General features: G+C 50.9%; 2 pseudogenes; both read left to right on the forward strand.

The window, feature by feature from the left end:
- The first annotated feature begins 8,955 nt into the window (after positions 1-8,955).
- LOC102443183 lies at positions 8,956-11,957 on the forward strand (annotated as a pseudogene).
- Positions 11,958-12,580: 623 nt separating this feature from the next.
- On the forward strand, positions 12,581-13,995 carry LOC102416957 (annotated as a pseudogene).
- The last annotated feature ends 6,603 nt before the right edge of the window (positions 13,996-20,598 follow it).

Consider the following 20,598-nt stretch of genomic DNA (forward strand, 5'->3'; position numbering starts at 1 on the left):
GATGGTAAACTATGCCTGGGCAGGGCGAAGCCACAGGAAACTCTGGTGGTGGTCCCTAGCGGTCCTGATGTGCAAATCCGTCGTCTGACCTGGGTATAGGGGTGAAAGACTAATCGAACCATCTAGTAGCTGGCTCCCTCCGAAGTTTCCCTCAGGATAGCTGATGCTCTTTTATTTTACTCTATTTACTCTTTATTTACTCTATTTAATCTATTCTATTCTATTCTAATCTATTTTACTATGGCATCTGAACTTAGCAGAGTCATAGAACGATGTCCCTCCAAGATTTTTCCGTGAGAGCCCTTCATACGCCCGAATGAACTTGCCTGAGCAGGGTCGCGTCACGCAAAGGCTTCTAGCACCTGAGGCAGAAGATCTTGGCTGTGTCTTTAGCAGATTGTGTTGAAGAAAACATAGACGGAGGGAGCTGCAATGTTTCCAAGCAGTCATTGGGGAAAGGGCTTTGTGAACCTGAATGTATGTGTTCAAAACCGCATAAGGAAAACTAACACACCAACACTTTGCTTCTTTCACAACAGATTTTCTTGTTCAAATATGGGCAAGCATTGCTGTCCTGAAAGATGAATTTCTTACAAAATTCTACATTCAAAGTTACCAGATCAGCCTAGCTTCCCGCAATGAATGTCACAGTTCTATAAACAACTTTCATTTCCACAGACATTTCATTACTTGGGCTCTTTACAAGCGTTTGCACAGGCAGATGTGTGCTCGCTCGCGCGTGTGCTCGCTCGCGCGTCACACACACACACACACACACACACACACGCACAGAACACATGCCCTCATATTTTCTAATATAAAAACAACTAAGCATGTGTGTTTCCACTTGGGATTTCTGTCTCCTTGGTGTGGGATATTTTAGGTTGAGTAAGAAATAAGTGATCAGCGAATGCCTCGCCTTTGAGACACAGTGGTTTGTACACCGTGAATGGTCACGTACATGACCAGTGTTGTTTGATGAATAAAAGGTTTCACCTGATTCCCTGCATCATTTCACTCGAGTGAATAATGTGTAAAGCAGCGTTGGTCTTCCATGATTCCCTCTCCTTTGTTGAGTTCCGTCATGTTTTCTAAGGGAAGGACCATGACTGGAGGACTTTCCACATAGCTGACATGCCTAGGGCTCTTCTCCTGTGTAGGAACTCTGGTGTCTGATGAGATTCGCATGTTGACTGAAAGCGTTCCCACACTGACCGCATTCACATGGATTCTCTGTGGTGTGTGTTATGTGGTAACGTGTCGTCAGCTCAGACTTTTGACGGAAAGCCTTCCCACACATGTGACATACTTGTGGTTTCTGCCCGGTGTGCATTCTCCGGTGCTGGTTCAGGCCAGAGCTTTGACTAGTGACATTCATAGCATTGCTTGCCCGGATGGACTCAATCTATCTTTTCTGGGGTAAGATCTTTGATTGAGAGCTCTGTCACATAGGGGACATTCATGTGGTTACTCTCCTGTGTGGCTGGCCTCATGCTGTCTAAGGAAAGAACTCTGACTGAAGGCTTTCCCACACTCACCGCCCTCATAAGCCTTCTCTCTGTTGTGCATTGCATTGTGGTTTCTCAGCCCAGATCATTGCAGAAAGCCTTTCCCTCGTCGTCGATGACATTCACATGGTTTCTCTCTAGGGTGCGTCATGTTCTGGCCTCTGAGGTTGAAAACATTCCTGAAGGGTATCCCAGGGTCACACTGTGGTGTGCATGTCATTGTGTCTACTAAGGCATTCCTCTAGTCCAGGTGACTTTCCACACTGTTGGCTGACATCTGTTTTCTTTCTTACGTGAACTGAGGAATGTGGAGACACGGCTGATCTATGAGTAAATCTATCACTCCTGTCAGCCCTTGGCACCCTTCTTCTCAAAGCTGTGTAGAGCTCGCATGTTCACAGCATTGTGGGGGCAGAGGTAGGATTCTGGACATGTTCTGAAGTCATCCAGGTCAGGAAGGGTTCCCCGGATGGGGTTGGGGTGGGCATGGACTGAGGGATTCTGAGAGGGGCACTGAGGCTGCCGAAGGACCACAGAAGGGAGGGGCACCTTTGGAGGGTGAATTCCTAAGGGCTTTTAGTGCCCTGAGGGTGGGGATGACCTTGACTGTGAGAGAGGGATTGGGCAGGGACCTAGAGGTGGAGCCCAAAGTATAGTCATTACAAGGAACATCAGACTCCACTCTCCTCTCAGGGACCTGAACTCTGTGGCACAACCATGATGTCCAACATGGTCTGACATGATCACAAATGAAACCCAATCACAAGCACGACATATTGTGCAGAATTTTACTAGTACGGGATAAAAAGTATATGCAGCGGAATTTAATAAATCATTTCATACAGCATAATACATAAAATAAAATAAGTAAAATATCCCCACCCCCACCCCCCAACAAGACGTGATGCGTCTTCCCGGTGTTCAATGATCAATGATGCCACGAGAACAGGGAATGCGATGGGAATAGCACCAGGATGGGAATAGCACCAGGAAGCCGGGAGTCGCAGATGTGCCTACGGGCGCCAGAGCCCGCTGCCAGGGGGAGCGTGGAGGCTGGGCTGGGTCCTTGGGAAGGTTGTGGGCAGCAGCTCTCCAGTGGGTCGGCAGCAGCTCTCCATTGCGCTCCCAGCGCTGTGAACCTGCAGCGAGTTCACCTGCGACCTAATGGGCTCAGCCTGTACGGTGGACGCAGCAGCCCAGGCCCGCCGCCACGCGCATGCGCAGTGGCCACCACAGGGTGTTGGCGGAAGGGGGGCGGGGTGCAGAGCCCAGGCCAACTCCCCAGGGTGGATGCTTAGAGGTTCGCCAACTCTGCAGGCGAGCCACTGGCGGCAGAGACACACTGCCGGGCTCTCCTCGCACCCGCGTGGGCACACACGCTGGTCCCCTCTGGTCCCGCAGCATCTGCAGGACTTGACCGGGACACACTCCCTGGGAGATCCAGTAACTGGAAGAGGTCCACGTCGCTGTCACCCACAAAGTCGTTCCAGGGCCTGGGGGAGGAGAAGGGCTACTCCAAGAAGCAATAGGCTGAGAGCAGGTCTGTGAAATCATGGTCTGAAGAGAAATTCCCGGCGTTGTCGGGGCCCTGAGGCGAGAGTGTGGCCTCAGATGGAGCTCAGTTGGAGTTGGACTTGGAGCTGGATCTAGAGCTATAGTTGGAGCTGGAGGTGAAGAAGGAACTGGATCTAGACCTGGAGCTGGATCTGGAGCTGGAGTTGGAGCAGCTGCAGCGGTGACCGTGCCCTGGGCGCCTTCCGCAGGCTCGCAGCAGGCCTGGCTGTGGCTGGAGGCGCTGGGATCTGCTGCTCGGAAGACTTGCAAGGGTCTGTGCGGAGGGAGGTTGCCGAAACCAAGGCCCCAGTGGTGTACGGGGGCTGCAGGGAGCGCAGGGCTAGTGGGGAGCACAGGGCCAGCGAAGACCCCAAAGCCAGCCGGGAGCACAGGACCCGCCGCCAGCACAGGACCGGCCGAGAACACAGGGCCAGCGGAGAGCCCAAGGCCTGCGGGGAGCACAGAGCCGGCTGGGAACACAGGACCCACTGGGAGCACAGGACTGGCCGGCAACACAGGGCCAGCGGGGAGCCCAGGGTCAGCGGGGAGCCCAGGGCCTGCGGGGAGCACAGAGCCGGCTGGGAACACAGGACCTGCCCGCAGCACAGGACCAGGGCCTATTGGGAGCACAGAGCCGGCTGGGAACACAGGACCCACTGGGAGCACAGGACTGGCCGGGAACACAGGGCCAGCGGGGAGCCCAGGGCCTGCAGGGAACACTGGCTCCTCGGGGCGCACAGGAATGGTTGGCAGCACAGGGCTGGCAGGGAGCAAAGGGTCCTCCTGGGACGCAGGGCCTGCAGGCGAGGGCACAGGCGCAGGCTGAGGGGCGCAGACTGCCAGTTCCTGGGGCGCAGCCTGGGCTCCCTGGCCTTGCTGCTTGCGCAGTCGCTGCAACCTTTGCTCTTTGGCCCTGCGGTTCTTGAGCCACACCCTCACTTGGTCCTCCTGCAGGTTCAGCCTGGCCGCCAGGGTCTCGCGTTCCTCAAAGGTCCCATAGGGTTTCCCCTCAAAGAATTCCTCCAGGACCCGCAGCTGTTGTGCACTGAACACCGGGCAAGGCCGCAGCCGCCGCCACAGCCGCGTCCTCTTCCTTGGGGGGCTTGGGGACAACAGGGAGCCAGTGTGAAACCCGGGGTCTTGCATCCTGGATGCTCCTGGGCCCTCTATGCTTGAGGCTCTGGCCAACAGCGCTGCGAGTGCCGCCTTAAATACCTGGTAGGCACTCGCCACCCAGCGGTCCCAACCAAAGGGGCTCGAGGCAGCGCTGCCCTCAGGCCCCGCCCCTTGTGCAGGTGTGTGTGTGTGCGCGCGCGCGCGTGCCTGGGCGCCTGCGTGCTTTTTCTCGCGCTTGTGCGTAGGGGTGGGGTGGGGGGGGGCGGGCGGGGCCCTCGGGGAGGCACAATCATTGATTAGTCCTTTGACCGAGAAGCTGCCCGTGCCTGTCCTAGGGCCTGGAAGACATAGTTGGCCAGACAGCCGTGGCCCTGCCCTCAAGAGGACTCAGGAGTGTGCTGTTCCCGAGGGGGCTTTTATTAGAATCCACCTGAGAGACGATGACCTGCATGATGGAATGCCAAGGGATACCACACTGTGAGATCTCCTTGCTAGATTGAGCTCGCCATCTGAACTGCCTCTTCCCGTGTCACGGTGTCTTCTCCCCTAACTGGACATGATTTCTGCTTCCTGGGAGCACGTTGGTCTCCACGACAGTTGACGGCCCTGACGTCCACAATGGATAAGCCAACCAATTCCTTGGTTTGTAAATTGGGACTGGAAGCCCCCTGCTCCATGATGTCTAAAAGAGAAACAGGGTGGGAGAATCGAACATGGTGGCATAGGTAAACACCAGAGACTGCTGCTGCAAACAACCACTTCAAAAATACAACTAAAAGACGGAACGGACATCAACCAGAACCACAGGAAGGCTGGCTGAGGAGAGACTCTTCAACTAGAAGGAAAAACAACAGCATTACAAGGCTCAGAGGAGGCGCAGTGTGGAAAATTTAAAGGTACGGTGTCGCAAAGCGGGCTGGTGGCTGAGGGCGTGGTTGTTGTTTTCAATCAGGAGGGAGTCTCAGACTCTGGGGCTACAGATCCGGGCTAGTCTCTAGGGACCCAGACTCAAAGGGGAGAAGCGGGACTGTCTGGCTACGGTCCCTCCGAGGTTTGCAGCGGTTGCTGGGACAGAGAGGGGGAGCCCCTGGGGACGGACTGAGAGCAGCCATAGCTGCTCCCTCCACCCGCCCTGTTGATCCCGCCCCGCCCAAGCCCTGCGCAGAGCCATTTGCCGGATCGCCTCAGGCAAAGGCTAGATTAGCACCTCCCCAGAGACAGAAGTTTTCCACAGAGCTGATTCTCACAGCCAGTCGACCTGGTGGTCAAATCCCTCTAGTATTAACTACAACAATTAAGGTTTAACTAGAACAAGACTGTGCACAAAGACCACAAGGGGGTGCACCAAGAAAGCATAAAAGATGCGGAGACAAAAAAACATGACAGAAATGGAGGATATGGAGCTAAAAATCGCAATTTTGAGGGCTTGTAATAAACTTGAGCAGAGCCTCACGAAAACTAATGAGACCCTCGATGCTATGATAAAGAAACTAGAAAGTAAGCATACATGGTCTAAAATAAAGAATATTATACCCAATAGCAGACCAGAGGAGCACAAGAATCAAACCAAAGATTTGAAATGCGAAGAAGCAAAAACACCCAACTGGAAAAGCAAAATGAAAAAAGAATCCGAAAGTGTGAAGATAGTGTAAGGAGCCTCTGGGACAGCTACAAGCATACCAACATCAGAATAATAGGAGTGCCAGAAGATGAGAGACAGCAAGATATTGAAAACCTATTTGAAGAAATAATGGCAGAGAACTTCCCCCACCTGGTGAAAGAAATGGACTTACAGGTCCAAGAAGCGCAGAGAACCCCAAACAAAAGGAATCCAAAGAGGACCACACCAAGACACATCATAATTAAAATGCCAAGAGCAAAAGACAAAGAGAGAATCTTAAAAGCAGCAAGAGAAAAAGACTCAATTACCTACAAGGGAATACCCATACGACTGTCAGCTGATTTCTCAACAGAAACTTTGCAGGCCAGAAGGGAATGGCAAGAAATATTCAAAGTGCTGAATACCAAGAACCTACAACCAAGATTACTTTATCCAGCAAAGCTATCATTCAGAATTGAAGGTCAGATAAAGAGCTTCACAGATAAGGAAAAGCTAAAGGAGTTCATCACCACTAAACCAGTATTATACGAAATGCTGAACGGTATCCTTTAAGAAGAGGAAGAAGAAAAAGGTAAAGATACAAATTGTGAACAACACACATGCATCTATCAACAAGTGAATCTAAGAATCAAGTGAATAAATAATCTGATGTACAGAATGAACTGGTGATTATAATGAATCAGGGACATAGAAAGGGAATGGACTGACTATTCTTGGGGGGGAAAGGGGAATGGGAGATGCGGGAAGAGACTGGACAAAAATCGTGCACCTATGGATGAGGACAGTGGGTGGGGAGTGAGGGCGGAGGGTGGGGCAGGAACTGGAAGGAGGGGAGTTATGGGGGGGGAGAGGAAAAAATGTAATCTGAACAATAAAGATTTAATTTAAAAAAAAAGAGAGAGAGAAACAGGGTGTGTAACGAACCAAAAAAAAAAGTGTCTAGAACTGTGTCTCCTGGCCCCACTTAGCAGAGCCATAGAATGATGTCCCACCAAGATTTTTCTGTGAGAGCCCTTCATATGCCCAAATGAACTTGCCTGAGCAGGGTCGCGTCATGCAGAGGCTTCTAGCACCTGAGGCAGAAGATCTTGGCTGTGTCTTTAGCAGATCGTGTTGAAGAAAACATAGACGGAGGGAACAGCCATGTTTCCAAGCAGCCATTGGGGAAAGGGCTGTGTGAACCTGAATGTATGTGTTCAAAACCACATAAGGAAAACTAACACACCAACACTTTGCTTCTTTCACAACAGATTTTCTTGTTCAAATATGGGCAAGCACTGCTGTCCTGAAAGATGAATTTCTTGCAAAATTCTACATTCAAAGTTACCAGATCATCCTAGCTCCCCACAATTGTTGTCACAGTTCTATAAACAACTTTCATTTCCACAGACATTTCATTACTTGCTGAGCTGTGTGTTGAAGGGCACTTTACAAGTGTTTGCACAGACAGATTCCCGCGCGGGCGTGAACACACACACATACATATACACACACCCACAGCACACATGCCCTCATATTTTCTAACACACATGCCCTCATATTTTCTAATATAGAAACAACTAAGTATGTGGGTTTCCATTTGGGATTGCTTTATCCTTGGTGTGGGATATTTTAGGTTGAGTAAGAAATAAGTGATCAGCAAATGCCTCGCCTTTGAGACACAGTGGTTTGTACACTGAATGGTTTCACCTGATTTTACCCTGAATTATTTCACTCGTGTGAATAATGTGTAAAACAGCGTTGGTCTTCCATGATTCCCTCTCCTTTGTTGAGTCCTTCATGTTTTCTAAGGGAAGGACCATGACTGGAGGATTTTCCACATAGCTGACATGCCTAGGGCTCTTCTCCTGTGTAGGAACTCTGGTGTCTGATGAGATTCGCATGTTGACTGAAGGCGTTCCCACACTGAACGTATTCACATGGATTCTCTGTGGTGTGTGTTATGTGGTAACGTGTCGTCAGCTCAGACTTTTGACGGAAAGCCTTCCCACACATGGGACATACATGTGGTTTCTGCCCCTTGTGCATTCTCTGGTGCTGGTTCAGGCCAGAGCTTTGACTATTGACATTCATAGCAATCCTTGCCCGGATGGACTCAATCCTGCTTTTCTGTGGTAAGATCTTTGATTGAGAGCTTTGTCAATGAGGGGACATTCATATGGTTACTCACCAGTGTGGATGGCCTCATGCTGTCTAAGGAAAGAACTCTGACTGCAGGCTTTCCCACACTCACCGCCCTCATAAGGATTCTCTCCGTTGTGCATGGCATTGTGGTTTTTAAGCCAAGGTCCTTGTAGAAAGCCTTTCCCTCTTCCATGACATTCACATGGTTTCTCTCTAGGGTGCATCATGCTCTACCCTCTGAGGTTGAAAACACTCCTGAACGGCATCCCATGGTCACACTGTGGTGTGCATGTCATTGTGTCTACTAAGGCATTCTTCCAGTCCAGGTTACTTTCTGCACTGTTGGATGATATCTGGTTTCTTTCTTACGAGAACTGAGGAATGCGGAGACACGGCTGATCTATGAGTAAATTCATCACTTCTTTCAGCCCTGGCACCCTTCTTCCAGAAGCTGCGGAGAGCTCCCATTTTCATGGCATGGTTGGGGCAGAGGTAGGATTCTGGACATGTTCTGAAGTCAGCAGGTCAGGGCGGGCTCCTCGGATGGGATTGGGGTGGGCATGGACAGAGGAATTCTAAGAATGGCACTGAGGCTGCCGAAGGAACACAATGGAGGTGCACCTTTGGAGGGTGAATTACTAAGGGCTTTCAGTGCCCCTGAGGGTGGGGATGACCTTGATTGTGAGAGAGGATTAGGCAGGGACCTAGAGGTGGAGCCCAAACTACTGTAATTTCAAGGAACATCAGACTCCACTCTCCTTTCAGGGACCTGAGCTTTGTGGCACAACCATGATGCCAAACATGATCTGACATGATCAGAAATGAAACCCAATCACAAGCACGACATATTGTGCAGACTTTTATTAGTACGAGATAAAAAGTAGATACAACGGAACTTAATAAATCATTTCATACAGCATAATACATACAATAAAATAAGTAAATTACCCCCCACAACATGATGTGATGCGTCTTCCTGGAGTTCAATGTTGCCATGAGAAGGGGTTGAATCCTCCGAGTACAGGGAATGTGATGGGGAAAGCCCCAGGAAGCCGCGAGTTGCAGATGTGCACACTCCGAAAGTTCACCCAGTCCTGCGTGCGCCAGAGCACGCTGCCAGGAGGAGCATGGAGGTTAGGCTGGGTCCTTGGGAAGGTTGTGGGCAGCAGCTCTCCAGTGGGTCCCGCACCAGCAGCAGCTATTGTGCTCCCAGAGCTTCGAATCGGCAATTCACGTTCCCCCCAATGGGCTCAGCCTGAAGCACCAACAAAGCAGCCCAGGCCGGCCATCATGCGCATGCACAGTGGCCACCAAAGGGTGTTGGCACTGATGTCTCAGCTGTGCCCTGGCACTCCTGAGGACGCCGACATCCCCGCGAAGAGCCCAAGCCGCAGAGGCAAGCGCCCTCCTCCATGCCTCCTCCTGTAACAGCCACCACAGTCCACCAATATCATATGTAAAAAAGTTGCTCTCACCTCTCCCACTGTGGAGTCGCTGGCTGTCTGACCAACAAGTCACTGGGCTGCAGGGAGGGAGACATATACAAGGAGGCGGGAGGGCTGAGCCAATCAGAACCCACGCTAGAGTGGCCCCGCCATTGCGGAGGTGTGATTGGTGGATTCCCGGTGGAAGAGCCTGTCCGTGGCTCCGCCCCCGCCTGCCAGCGCCCAACCAGCTCTAACCTTTGGAATAGAAACCGACAGGATTCAAATCACCTGGTATAAATACAGACGTCTCAAGGCAAGGAGACACGGAACCTGGCTGGGGAACCTAACCAGAACTTGGCTGGAGATCCAAACCAGAACTTGGCTGGAGATCTGAGACAGAACTTGGCTGGAGATCCTGGCCAGAACTTGGCTATTGCAATTAGGAAGCAACTTTAGAGTGAAGGAGAACTTGCTTCCGCTTACAGGGCGGCTGATTTAAGGGGTTTGTTTTCTCCACCCGTGGCACCTGAGAAGAGCGGCTGCAGCACGGGCCATGCATCCAAGGGCTGCCACCGCCGCCGCCACCAGGAGACCCTGCAGGCGCTGCGCAGCTCCAGCAAAGGTCGCCTCTGCTACCGCCACGACTGGCTCCTGCGGGGCGAGGATGTTTTAGAAGAATGTGCGTCCACTCCCCAACTATCTTCTTACGCCTGAGGGGTGGTAGATCATGTCCTACCCCACACACAAGAGAACCTGTCTGCCTCAGAGACGTCGACATCTTCTAGCTCCACTTCAGGCCTGGACCAACTTTCATTTGTTCCCAGGTCTCCCATAAGAAGCCTTGCCTTCTCACCAGCATCCCCAAGAACACCAGCAACACCAGGTAGGACCAAGGGCACACGTGAGTCCCAGCACACGGAACCCATGTTACTTCGGTCCTCCAGGGACATCGCGGTGGAAGGATGCATCCGAATGTATGAGATAGTGCAGAGAATGCAAGGAACAGAGGTCCTGAGGCTGTGGCAGGAGGAGCAGGAGAGGAAGGTGCGAGCACTCTCTGAGATGGCATCTGAACAGCTGAAGCGTTTGGATGAACGCAAGGAACGGGAGCATCGCAAAGAATTCCAGGACTTGAGGGAAGTGCTGGACAAGAGCTCCAGAGAAGCCCTGGGGCAGCAAGAAAAGCTGAAAGCGGAGCATCGCCACAGAGCAGAGATTCTCAACCTGAAGCTGTGAGAGGCAGAACAGGAGCGGCTGCGGAGGGAGGAAGGACAGCTTCGCCTGCGGAGCCTCTATGCCCTGCAGGAGAAGCTGCTGCACCTCAACCAGCAGCTGGACTCCGTGGGCCAGCACAGAGAACCGAAGGTTGACCTGCTGGCCTTGCGGAGCCGAGGCAACCAGCTGCGCGACCTCATGGCGGGGATCATTAGGACCACCTCGGAGAACGGCGTTCCCACGGCAGAGGACCTAGCCCTGGACTAGAGCGCGCTGCAAGAAATGCGGGACCTCCTGACGGAAGCCAGGGCGTGTGAAGACAAGAGGAGGAGGCAGGATGAAGAGGAGGCCCGGGTGAAGCGGCAAGACGCACAGGTGCAGCAGAGGCCAGAGGTCCACAACGAGTGCCCCGCTCCCAGCCAGGGCCCGGGAGAGACACAGAGTGAAGGCCTCCAGGAGAAGGTCCAAGACAGTACAATGCAGTGTCACCAGCAGCTGCAGGAGGCCTCCCGTCAGTGTGTGCTGGCCTTTGAGGGACTGACCGGCAGCAAAGACAGCCAGGTCAAAAAGATAAAGATGGACCTCCAGAAGGCAGCCACTATCCCAGTGAGCCAGATCTCCAGCATCGCAGGCTCCAAGCTGAAGGAGATCTTTGACAAGATACCCAGCCTGCTCTCTGGGAAACCTGTTCAATCTGGTGGGCGTTCTGTGTCCATCACACTGAATCCACAGGGCCTAGACTTTGTCCAGTACAAACTGGCAGAGAAGTTTGTGAAATGAGGAGAGGAAGAGGTGGCCTCTCATCATGAAACTGGGTTCCCCATCGCTGCCATAGCGTCCGGGATCTGGGAGCTGCACCTGAGGGTGGGGGACCTCATCTTGGCTCATCTGCACAAGAATTGTCCGGCTTTCAGGGAGGGAATGGCTTTGGAAGACTATCAAAGAATGCTTGGCTATCAAGTGAAGGATTCCAAGGTGGAGCAGCAGTACAACTTTCTGAAACGCATGTCCGGGATGATGTGTCTCTATGCTTCCATCATCCAGCTCTGGTGGCCATATGGAACTCGACAAAAGGTTCACCCTCATGGCTTAAACCATGGCTGGCACTGGTTGGCACAGATACTAAACACGGAGCCCTTGCCGGACGTGACGGCCACCCTCCTCTTGGACTTCTTAGAGGTGTGTGGGAATGCCCTCATGAAGCAGTATCAGGCCCAGTTCTGGAAGATGATGCTTCACATCAAAGAGGACTACGTCGGCAGGATTGAAACCATTACAAGCTCGGGACAGATGGGATCCTTCAGACGCCTCAAGCGGTTCTTGGAGGAATGTTAGCGCAAGGAGGCTCCTGTTTCCAAGGGCTTTCTGACTTCCTCCTTCTGGCGTTCCTGACGTCACTCGTCACCCACTGGCGGCACCGTTTTGTTGCAGAGGCGCAATAATAAAGCAACTGAACAGAGCTGTGTTTGAGAGAGCACTGTCAGATTTTAAAAGCTACCAATATGTATTGTTATATATTTACTAGAGGCCCGGTGCACAAAAATTTGTGCACTGGGCAGGGTTGGGGGGGGGCGGGACTCAGCCTGGCCTGTGCCCTCTCAAAGTCTGGGACCCGTCGGGAAATAATGACCTGCTGGCTTACGCCTGATCCCAGGTGGCAGAGGGCAGGCCCAATCCCTAGGTGCAGCCCCTGGTCAGGCTCAGAGCAGGGCCGATTGGGGAGTTGGGGCGATGCCCCATCATGCACAGAGCAGGGTGGATCAGGGGGCTGCGATGCCACCCTCAGTCACGCTCAGGGTAGGGCCGAGTAAGGAGTTGGGGCACCGCCCCATGTCACACTCAAGGCAGGGTCGATGGGGAGGTTGGGGTGCTGCCCCCTGTCACTCACAGAGCAGGGCCAATCAGGGGGTTGGAGCGTCACTCACAGAGCAGGGCCCATCAGGGGGGTTGGGACTCCGTACCCTGCCCTGTCACAAACAAAGCAGGGTCTAGAAGCACAGGTTTGGGAACCTGTCATGCACAGAGCGCAGATTCTCAACCTGAAGCACAGGTTTGGGAAGCTCCCCCCTGTCATGCACAGAGCGCAGATTCGCTGCGGAGGGAGGAAGGCCAGGTCCGCCTGCGGAGCCTCTATGCCGTGCAGGAGGAGCTGCTGCACCTCAACCAGCAGCTGGACTCCATGGGCCAGCACAGAGACCCGAAGGTGGACCCGCTGGCCTTGCAGGGCCGAGGCAACCAGCTGCGCGGCCTCATCTCGGGGATCATATGGACCACTTCAGAGAACGGCTTTCTCAGGGCAGAGGGCCAAGCCTTGGCCGAGAGCGCGCTGCAACAAGTGCGGGACCTCCTGATGGACGCCAGGGCGTGTGAAGACAAGAGGAGGCAGGATGAAGAGGAGGCCCGGGTGAAGCGGCAAGACGCACAGGTGCAGCAGAGGCCAGAGGTCCACAACGAGTACCCCGCTCCCAGCCAGGGCCCGGGAGGGACACAGAGTGAAGGCCCCCAGGTGAAGGTCCAAGAAAGAACAATGCAGTGACACCAGCAGCTGCAGGAGGCCTCCCATCAGTGTGTGCTGGCCTTTGAGGGACTGACAGGCAGCAAAGACAGCCAGGTCAAAAAGATAAAGATGGACCTCCAGAAGGCAGCCACTATCCCAGTGAGCCAGATCTCCACCATCGCAGGCTCCAAGCTGAAGGAGATCTACGACAAGATCCACAACCTGCTCTCTGGGAAACGAGTTCAATCTGGTGGGCGCTCTGTGTCCGTCACACTGAATCCACAGGGCCTGGACTTTGTCCAGTACAAACTGGCAGAGAAGTTTGTGAAACAAGGAGAGGAAGAGGTGGCCTCTCATCATGAAACTGGGTTCCCCATCGCCGCCATAGCGTCCGGGATCTGGGAGCTGCACCCAAGGGTGGGGGACCTCATCTTGGCTCATCTGCACAAGAATTGTCCGTACTCTGTCCCATCCTACCCGGCTTTCAGGGAGGGAATGGCTTTGGAAGACTATCAAAGAATGCTTGGCTACCAAGTGAAGGATTCCAAGGTGGAGCAGCAGGACAACTTTCTGAAACGCATGTCCGGGATGATGTGTCTCTATGCTGCCATCATCCAGCTCTGGTGGCCATATGGAACTCGACAAAAGGTTCACCCTCATGGCTTAAACCATGGCTGGCACTGGTTGGCACAGATACTAAACACGGAGCCCCTGTCGGATATGACGGCCACCCTCTTCTTAGAGCTGTGTGGGAATGCCCTCATGAAGCAGTATCAGGCCCAGTTCTGGAAGATGATGCTTCTCATCAAAGAGGACTACTTCCCCAGGATTGAAGCCATTAAAAGCTCGGGACAGATTGGATCCTTCACACCCCTCAAGTGGTTCTTGGAGGAATGTTTGCAGCCCAAGGAGGTTCCTGTCCCCAAGGGCTGACTTCCTCCTTCTGGCATTCCTGAAGTCACTAGTCACCCACCGGTGGCACCATTTTGTTGCAGAGGCACCGTAATAAAGCAACTGAACAGAGCTCTGTTTGAGAGAGCACTGTCAGATTTAGAAACCTGCCAATATGTATTTTTATATATTTATGCCTTGGGACTAGGAAAGGTCTTCATGGGCCACTGATGACTCCTCAAGGGATCCACAGGACAGAAGAAATGGATTCAGCCTTCTCACTTTTGCAATCATTTTGAGGTGGTTAGCACTTGATGCCACTGTTTTATTACCTTTCTGTCTCGAATCTTTCAGAAAGTCAGTAATACCTAAGCATTTTGCTCTGAGCTGAAGTGAGCCCACCACTTCCAAGAGTCCTGTAGTAGGTGAGGCCCGAATCCTTACATAGGAGTCTGAGTTGTGGTTTCTTTGCCTTTCTCGGCTTGTGAAGTAATTAGAGGAAATTCAGAGGAAATGCCTAATGGAGAGATGGATTTTGTCCTAAATGGCATTGCGGACAGCCTAGTGTCTAGGATTAGGCCCTGCCATGTGTTGTATTGAACCAAGAAGCACTGTTTGCCCTCTCTATTGGAAGCCAGGGCAGGTGCCTTCTGTGTGTGTCTGGTTTTCAGTTTGAATGAAGATGGACCGAGATGAAGCTGGCCACAGTATGCATGAGCTGAGGCTCCACAAGGAATGACGGGGGTTAGACAGAGATGTTAGGAATTGAGAACTGCTTTATTATTATTATTATTATTATTATTATTGCTTGTTCTGACTAATGAATGATGATAAATTTGCCTGATTAAACCAACTCCAAAAATCCAAAGCCACCCTCAGTCACGCTCAAGGTAGGGCCGAGTAAGGAGTTGGGGCACCGCCCCCTGTCACACTCAAGGCAGTTTCGATGGGGAGGTTGAGGTGCCACACACTGTCATGCACAGAGCAGGGCCTATCAGGAGGTTGGGGTGCTGCCCCCTGTCATGCACAGAGCAGGGCCAATCAGGAGGTTGAGGAGCTCCCCCGTCACTCTTGGAGTAGTGCCGATAGGGGAGTTGGGGCACCGCCCCCTGTCACACACAGAGCAGGGCCAATCTGTGGGTTGGGGAGCTCCCCCCTATCAGGCACAGAGCAGGGCTGATCAAGGTGTTGGTGCGCCTTCGCCTGTCACGAACAGAGCAGGGCAGATAGGGATTTTGTGGCCCCACACCCTGTCACACACAGAGCCGCAGGGTGATCAGGGGGTTTGGGCACTGTTCCTTGTCACGCTGATCCTGGTGCCAGGAGCCTCCCTACTGTGCTGATCCCAGTCCTGGGAGGCATATTACCCTTTCACTATATAGAATAGAGGCCTGGTGCACGGGTGGGGGCCAGCTGGTTTGCCCTGAAGAATGTCCTGGATCAGGGTGGGGGTCCCCACTGGGGTTCCTGGCCAGTCTGGGTGAGGGGCTGAGGGCCGTTTTCAGGCTGGCGGGTTACTGAAGCTCCCAACTGCTCCTTTTTTTCTTTTCTTTTTCTTTTTCTATTCTGGGCCAGCTTTAGCTCTGAGGCCTCACTGCCGAAAGCAGGTTTCTGGCCTTTACCTTCTGTATTTGATACAATGTTGTGGTCTGGCTGGCTGAAGCCCGGCTGACTGAAATCCAGTCTCTGGGGTTTGTTTAGCTTCTTTATTTGCAACATAGTTGCTTAGAGTTGCAGCTGAGAGGCTGGCAAGTCAGGCAGGGAACGTTGGAGTCTGCAGTCACTGGAGCAAGCAAGCCTCCCTGTTCGCTTCAGTGCATGGCTGCCAGCCGCCATCTTGGCTGACAGTTAATTTGTGTAAGGATATGCTGATTAGCCAATGGGAAGGGTAGCGGAGTGACACCAATTTGCATGTTTCTCTTTTATTAGTGTAGAGGAGTGCCTCTTGGTGTTTTGATGATGACACCAAGGTTGAGGGAAGTTATATAACTCCCCTAATGTTTCAATTATCAATGATGGAGCTGGTGTGTGTGTACCTGAGTGTATGTATTCATTGCACACAACTAAGGGTTTGTGGTTGAGTATTCACATAAATGTGTGTGAGTGCATGTGTGTGCCTTTTGGAGAGTAGATTTGCTTATGTGTGTGCCCATGTGGGTCTGCTTATGTGTTGAGCTGCTATGTGTGTCTGTGTGTGCGTGTGCGTGTTCATGCACATGTGTGGCATCTGATCACATCCAGGCTCTTCTGCGATCCCTGAATGGACCATCCTCTCTCCTCTCGCTGACCCCCTCCTTCCTTACTCACCTCCCTCCTATGTCTCTAGGCAGAACCACCAAATTGGTTTCTTTTGAAATGAAAACAAAGCCTTTTCCTTCCAAATTCCAAGAGCATCCACCTGCTGAGAAATCCATGACAATTAACGAGATCTGCCAGAGGGGAAGGGCCCAGACCCAAGAGAGGGCCCTGCCAGGGAGGTGGTCTCCTGGTATGGTTAAACATTCAGAAGGAGCATTGGAATGTGATAGGAGCAAAGTCTTTTACTAGAGGATTTAACGGCCCACAATTCAATTTGAACTGAAGGAATCCCCCCAATGACTCCTTATAAAGTCTTCCCGAGCCCCCGATCAATATCTACAGTCTGGTGAGAGCAGCTTTTGATTATCTGTCTCTGCCAATGGCCATGGCAAGCCAAGGAGAGTGGATGGAGTCCTGTGCTCAGTTACACGGGCAGCGCTTCATGAAATGGGCATGCATTGACCGACTGCAGTGCTGTCCAGGCAGGGCAAAGGAGGGCTCATGCAGGGCCCGAGAGCTCATCAAATTGCCTGGATCCCACTGGGAGGAATGAATCCCGGTCTTTGCTCCGACCAGGCGGTACTGAACAGGGGGTTGGAAGCCACGTTTCTAACCATTTGAAGCCAGAAGATCCCCGGGTGCAAGGTAAGACCGGAGCTCCCAGCTGCTCAGGTTTCGGTGTTCTAACCAGTGTGTTCCCAAAAGAAAGGAGAGAAGTGACCATGACACCACTTATCCTTTGGCCCAATTGGCAGCCTCCGCCATGGAGGATCCTCAAACAAGGATTCCAGAGTAAGAGAAAGGGCCATTTCAGAGCCTCATAACAGAGTCTCTGCATGGGAATCCCAGCCCTGTCCAGGGAGGAGCTGGGAGGCTGTGCCCTGTCAAGGGAGAAGCTGGACAAAGACACCATATCACTTTATATAGTTTATATTCTGCTACTTTCTATAAACCAGATGACAGAAAATGAAATTAAGTCATTTTTTCTACACAAATCAATACTTTATCAAAGTTCCTGCATTTTACAAGTCACATGCAAAAAACACACACAAGTTAACAATTTGTACACAAATGTTTTATTTCTCAAACATTCCCTTTAAACACAAGGAATGAATTCCAAATCTTCATAAAGATGCATTAAAAATGAAATCCCTGCCAAAACCGGTTTGGCTCAGTGGATAGAGCATTGGCCTGTGGACTGAAAGGTCCTGGGTTCGATTCCGGTCAAGGGCATGTACCTGGGTTGCGGGCACATCCCCAGGAGGAGATGTGCAGGAGGCAGCTGATCGATGTTTCTCTCTCATAGATGTTTCTAACTCTCTATCTCTCTCCCTTCCTCTCTGTAAAAAATCAATAAAGTATTTTTTTAAGAAAAGAATTCCTTCCAGTATAGTGTGTGTAGTCCCTGTGTTCTTGGTCACTACTGGCATTTACTGTTTAACATCGAGAGCATTTTGCTAAGTGAAATAAGCCAGTCAATGAAGGGAAAATACCGCATGATCTCACTCATTCATGGATAATAGAGACCATTATAAATTTATGAACAATAACAGATACAGAGGCAGAGCTGCCTCAAACAGATTGTCAAACTGCAGCGAGAAGGCCGGGGAGGGTTGGGGGGCAGGAGGGAGAGTAAGAGATCAACCGAAGGACTTGTATGCATGCATATAAGCATAACCAATGGACTGGGGGGTAGGGGAGGCCAGGGGATTGTCAAGGTTGGGGAAAGAAAAGGGACACATATGTAATACCCTTTGCCCTTTGTGATACTTTAAGCAATAAAAAAAGAAAGAAAGAAAGAAAGAAAAATAAAAATCATGCTACTGGATTTCTAGCTCTTCCTCTATGACCAGTTTTATGTTCATCTGCAATGTTTAAAAGTGTACATCACTGACCAGAAATTGCTGCCTCGCACAACCACTTCAAAAATACAACTAAAAGACAAAACGGACATCATCCAGAACCACAGGAAGGTTGGCTGAGTGGAAATTCTACGACTAGAAGGAAAGAGAAAAGCACTGAGACTCAGAGGAGTTGTGGAAGTAAAGTGCAGAGGTACAGAGGCACATGCCGAAATGGCTGGCAACTGAGGACGTGGCACACATGGAGAGGGCTGGCAGCTGAGGATGCGGTTGTCTTTTTCCATTGGGAGGGAGTCTCAAGCTCCCGACTGCTCTGAACTCCAGTTCCGGGTAAGTCTATGGGGACACAGAATCATATGGGGAGAAACTGGACTGTCTGGCATCGGGCAGAACTCAGGGGTGGCTTTCTCTCAGAGGTGCTTGCAGTGATTACCGGGACACTGAGATGTGGGGCCTCTTAGGGTAGGACTGGGGAGCAGCCATAGCTGCTTGCTCCGCCCTGTTGATCCCCTGAGACCCCTCCCCACCGAAGCTGTGCACAGAGACTTTTACATATGAAAGACCTGGCCCTTTGCAACCTGAAAATTACCTAACAAACTGCAGCTGAATCAGAGAGACCCAGAACTTCCAAAAGAAAGTCCAAGGCCCCACAGCAGCTTGCATTGCTTCACAGCTGGGCCTCATCTGGGCACCTCCAAACCCCAAACAAAGAAGAGGAATCTCTCCATAGCTCCTGCTGGGTAGCCTCAGGCAGAGGCTAAATTAGCACCTCCTTAGGGACCCAAGAGCCAGTGTACCCAGTGGTCAGAGTGGGACCATCCCAATTACTACTCCTCAGATCCATAAGGGACATACTCAGGGGGGCAGATTCAGTGAGCACCAAAGCCCCACTGAAGCAAGTCTTGCCCCAGAAGAGTGTCTCCAGCTCAGAAGTTCTCCCACTGCAGACACAGCTGATTCTCACAGCCAATTGGCCTGGAGGTCAATTCCTCCCAGTGATACCTACAACAATCAAGGCTTGACTACAACAAGACTGTGCACAAAGCCCACAAAGGGGTGCACCAAGAGTGTCCACCTCAGGTAATTGGGGAGGCTGAGCCACTGGGCCCTATAGGACACCTAATGCAGAAAGCCACTCTATCAACACAGGGAAGCATAAAAAATGTGGAGACAAAGAAACAAGTCACAAATGACAGAAATGGAGGAAAGCAAACTACTGGATATAGAGTTCAAAACCACACTTTTTAAGGCTTTTCAAAAATTTTCTAGGAACAGCTGATAAATTTAGTGAGACCCTCAAGAAATACAGTGAGACCACCAATACATTTAGTGAGATCCTCAAGAAATCTAGTGAGACCCTCGAGGTTATGAAAAAGGACCAACGAGAAATTAAGCATATACTGACTGAAATAAAGGATATTATGCAGAGTTCCAACAGCAGACTAGAGGATCGCAAGAATCAAGTGAAAGATTTGAAATACGAAGAAGTAAAAATCACCCAACCAGAAAAACAAAAAGAAAAAAGAATCCAAAAATATGAAGATAGTGTAAGGAGCCTCTGGGACAACTTCAAGCATACCAACATCCAAATTATGGGGGTGCCAGAAGAAGAGAGAGAGCAAGATATTGAAAACCTATTTGAAGAAATAATGACAGAAAACTTCCCCTACCTGGTGAAAGAAATAGACTTACAAGTCCAGGAAATGCAGAGAACCCCAAACAAAAGGAATCCAAAGAGGACCACACCAAGACACATCATAATTAAAATGCCAAATCAAAAGACAAAGAGAAAATCTTAAAAACAGCAAGAGAAAGAAAATCAGTTACCTACAAGGGAATACCCATACAACACTCAGCTGATTTCTCAACAGAAACTATGCAGGCAAGAAGGTAGTGGCAAGAAATATTCAAAGTGATGAATAGCAAGAACCTACAACCTAGATTACTTTACCCATTCAGAATTGAAGGTCAGATATAGAGCTTCACAGATAAGGAAAAGCAAAAGGATTTCATCACCACTAAACCAGTATTATATGAAATTCTGAAAGATATCCTTTAAGAAGAGGAAGAAGAAGAAAAAGGTAAAGATACAAATTATGAACAACAAATACCCATCGATCAACAAGTGAATCTAAAAATCAAGTGAATAAATAACCTGATTAACATAATAAACCGGTGACTATAATAGAATCAGGGGCATAGAAAGGGAATGGACTGATTATTCTCAGGGTGGAAAGGGGTGTGGGGGGGTGGGAAGAGACTGGACAAAAATCGTACACCCATGGATGAGGACAGTGGGTGGCGGAGGTAAGGGCAGAGGGTGGGGCGGGAACCAGGTGGAGCGGAGCTATGGGGGGTGGGAAGAGGAACAACAGTAATAATCTGAACAAGATTTAATTTATTTTTAAAAAAGTGTACATCACCAAGTCAAAGCAAGTATAAGGTGTAAAGTAGCTGTGCACTAAACACAAAATAAACAACATAA

This window comes from Myotis lucifugus, unplaced genomic scaffold (genome assembly GCF_000147115.1).
Source record: "Myotis lucifugus unplaced genomic scaffold, Myoluc2.0 scaffold_1116, whole genome shotgun sequence".
NCBI lineage: Eukaryota > Metazoa > Chordata > Mammalia > Chiroptera > Vespertilionidae > Myotis > Myotis lucifugus.